Genomic DNA, 4,613 nt, shown 5'->3' with positions numbered 1-4,613 from the left:
AACGATCAAAGTAATGACAGCGAACACATTAACTTAAATAATAAACTGTTATATATTTGTTATATTTTTTTAAACAATAATAAAAACGTCTGAAGTTTGCTTCAAGATGATAATCCCACCAATGTTTTATCAGCTTCAAACGCTTTTGTTATTTACGATGTGGATTTTTAAACTCGACACTGATTCATTAAAATTATAAAATATATATAAACACTTATATTAATGTATATATTAATGTATATGTTTGTATATCAGTGAAGAAAAATCCCTTTGATGTTGACGAATTGAATGTTTTGTCTAAAGCGTTGTCTCGCTACAAACCCGGAAAAACTGAAGATGGTAGCATCTTAATTGACTATACTCTTTGTTTCCATTTGACCAATAGGCTCGGAGGGGGCGTGGCCTGCGGCAGACAGGGCTGCAGTGCTGGAGGAGAGAAGAAGAAGAAGAAGAAGAAGAAGGAGAAGAAGAAGAAGAAGAAGATCTGTCCATCATCATCATCATCATCATCATCTCTGACTCGAAAAAACAGGTAAGATTTATTTACACCTTTGTACGTCATCATCGATTCACTGTTTGATTATCAACATGTTCGTGGAAATAGAGAATCAAGGCGTGGTTTCAAATATGTGTACACACATGTACACACATGTACACACATGTACACACATGTACACACATGTACACACATGTACACACATGTACACACAGGTACACACATGTACACACATGTACACACCTGTACACACCTGTACACACATGTACACACATGTACACAAATGTACACACCTGTACACACATGTACACACATGTACACACATGTACACACATGTACACACATGTACACACATGTACACACATGTACACACAGGTACACACATGTACACACATGTACACACCTGTACACACATGTACACACCTGTACACACATGTACACAAATGTACACACCTGTACACACATGTACACACCTGTACACACCTGTACACACATGTACACACATGTACACACATGTACACACATGTACACACATGTACACACCTGTACACACCTGTACACACAGGTACACACATGTACACACCTGTACACACCTGTACACACATGTACACACATGTACACACAGGTACACACAGGTACACACATGTACACACCTGTACACACCTGTACACATATGTACACACATGTACACACAGGTACACACAGGTACACACAGGTACACACATGTACACACCTGTACACACCTGTACACACCTGTACACACATGTACAAACATGTACACACCTGTACACACATGTACACACCTGTACACACCTGTACACACATGTACACACATGTACACACATGTACACACATGTACACACATGTACACACATGTACACACATGTACACACCTGTACACACCTGTACACACAGGTACACACATGTACACACCTGTACACACCTGTACACACATGTACACACTTGTACACACAGGTACACACAGGTACACACATGTACACACCTGTACACACCTGTACACACCTGTACACACATGTACACACATGTACACACAGGTACACACAGGTACACACATGTACACACCTGTACACACCTGTACACATATGTACACACATGTACACACATGTACACACATGTACACACCTGTACACACATGTACACACATGTACACACATGTACACACCTAAACAATTAAACAATTAAGTAAACAATTTCCCAAAGGAGACCTCCTGAGGGATCAATAAAGTTTTACCTTACCTTACCTTACCTGTACACACCTGTACACACATGTACACACATGTACACACATCTACACGCATGTACACACATGTATACATGCACACATCTACACACATGCACACACACATACATACACACACATGTACACACCTGTACACACATGTACACACATGTACACACCTGTACACACATGTACACACCTGTACACACATGTACACACTCACATGTACACACATATATACACACATGTACACACATGTACACACATGTATACATGCACACATGTACACACATGCGCACACATATATATAAACACAAACACACACATATACACACATACATGCACACATACACATGTACACACACACATGCACACATACACATGTACACACACACATGGAAGGATGAAAGGATGAAAGGATGAAAGGATGAAAAGATGGAAGGATGAAAGGATGAAAGGATGAAAGGATGAAAGGATGAAAGGATGAAAGGATGAAAAGATGAAAGGATAAAAGGATGAATGGATGGAAGGATGAAAGGACGCTAACAGTTAGCCGCTAACAGTTAGCAGCGAGGAGGCACAACAATAATACATGTGTTCAGGGCTTCTAGGGGAGGAGTTTTGCACCAGTGTGATGTCATCACTCGTCAGATCAAATTCTCGTTCTGAGAGATTTCAGACGTGAAGAACTTTATCAAATAATTACTTCAAAACGGAAAAACATCGTGAAGAAAGAAGGACTTTATGTCGTCGACAACAAACGTCAGGAGAGTTTTCACTTAGAGAACCTTTAGAGAAGCAGCCAAGCATGTGGATCAGCCGGGTTTGAAGTTGTCCTTCATCAAACCTCATGGTGATCCTGTTGTTTTTATACAAACATGTTTGTTCATTTTAATGTAGCGACTGCAGCTCAGTCGTCTTCATCTTCGTCTTCGTCTTCATCTTCATCTTCGTCTTCATCATCATCATCATCATCTTCATCATCGTCTTCGTCTTCATCATCATCTTCATCATCTCTTCGTCTTCATCATCCTCTTCATCTTCATCATCCTCTTCGTCTTCATCTCTTCGTCTTCATCATCCTCTCCGTCTTCATCATCCTCTCCGTCTTCATCATCCTCTTCGTCTTCATCTCTTCGTCTTCATCATCCTCTCCGTCTTCATCATCATCATCTTCATCATCGTCTTCGTCTTCATCTCTTCGTCTTCGTCTTCATCATCCTCTTCATCTTCATCTTCTTCAACATCTAAACACCTTCAAACTATGACGTCGTTGAAGCTCCACATGAAGAACTGATGAGAAGAAACTAAACACGTTTATATTTGTTGATGAAGTTCAGTCTCGACAACGTTCTTGAAAAACACAAGATTCTTTAGTTTCAGGTCAAACTCCAGGATCTTCTGTCAAACAAAGACCTTGAACCAGGTTGTGGGTTAAATGCCGCGTGTGCTGAAGTGTTGACGGTGTTTAAATGGTAGAAGATTAAAGTGAAGCTGTTTGGACGACGTCACTGTTTCATATTGAAGGTCAGAACCAGAGATTATTGAAGGTCAAAGGTCAGAACCAGAGATTATTGAAGGTCGAAGGTCAGAACCAGAGATTATTGAAGGTCGAAGGTCAGAACCAGAGATTATTGAAGGTCGAAGGTCAGAACCAGAGATTATTGAAGGTCGAAGGTCAGAACCAGAGATTATTGAAGGTCGAAGGTCAGAACCAGAGATTATTGAAGGTGGAAGATCCTGAAACATGAACTTCATGGTGTGGAGACACAATGTTGGAGCTTCAGAAGGTCAGAGCAGACTCACACTTGAAACACGCACAATTGAGAACACACACACACACACTTGAGAACACACACACACACTTAAAACACACACTCTTGAGAACACACACACTTGAGAACACACACACTTGAAAACACACACACACACTTAAAACACACACTCTTGAGAACACACACACTTGAGAACACACACACACTTAAAACACGCACACTTGAGAACACATACACTTGAGAACACACACACACTAACACACTTGAAAACACACACACACACACACTTGAGAACACACACACACTTAAAGCACGCACACTTGAGAACACACACACACATAAACTTGAGATCACACACACACACACACTTGAGAACACACACACACTTAAAACACGCACAATTGAAGACACACACACACTTGAGAACACACACACACTTAAAAGACGCACAATTGAGGACACACACACACTTGAGAACACATACACACACTTGAGAACACACACACTTGAGAACACACACACTTGAGAACACACACACTTGAGAACACACACACTTGAGAACACACACACACTTGAGAACACACACACACTTAAAACACGCACAATTGAGGACACACACACACTTGAGAACACATACACACACTTGAGAACACACACACTTGAGAACACACACACACTTAAAACACGCACAATTGAGGACACACACACACTTGAGAACACATACACACACTTGAGAACACACACACTTGAGAACACACACACACTCCCATATAATATATATATAAACAAGTTATAAATATGTTATTAACATGTTATAAATATGTTATAAAGATGTTATAAACATGTTATTAACATGTTATAAATATGTTGTAAACAAGTTATAAATATGTTATTAACATGTTATAAATATGTTATAAATATGTTATAAAGATGTTATAAACATGTTATAAACATGTTATTAACATGTTATAAATATGTTATAAACAAGTTATAAATATGTTATTAACATGTTATAAATATGTTATAAAGATGTTATAAACATGTTATAAACATGTTATAAATATGTTATAAACATGTTATTTTAAGTTTTACTTGAATGTTT

The 4,613-nt window shown here is 38.9% G+C and overlaps 1 protein-coding gene across 1 annotated transcript in view; it reads left to right on the top strand.

Moving 5' to 3' along the window:
* The first annotated feature begins 398 nt into the window (after positions 1 to 398).
* serpini1 (serpin peptidase inhibitor, clade I (neuroserpin), member 1) overlaps positions 399 to 4,613 on the top strand; it is a 20,958-nt gene continuing 16,743 nt past the window's right edge. Inside the window, exon 1 of the mRNA XM_087795423.1 lies at positions 399 to 532. The gene's annotated coding sequence lies outside the window, so the exon portion shown is untranslated. The remainder of the gene's footprint in view (positions 533 to 4,613) is intronic.

This window comes from Callionymus lyra, chromosome 7, assembly GCF_982586985.1.
Source record: "Callionymus lyra chromosome 7, fCalLyr1.hap1.1, whole genome shotgun sequence".
In the NCBI taxonomy this organism is placed as follows: domain Eukaryota; kingdom Metazoa; phylum Chordata; class Actinopteri; order Syngnathiformes; family Callionymidae; genus Callionymus; species Callionymus lyra.
The sequence above is the reverse complement of the archived record's forward strand: the minus strand, read 5'-3'. Positions and strand labels throughout refer to the sequence as shown.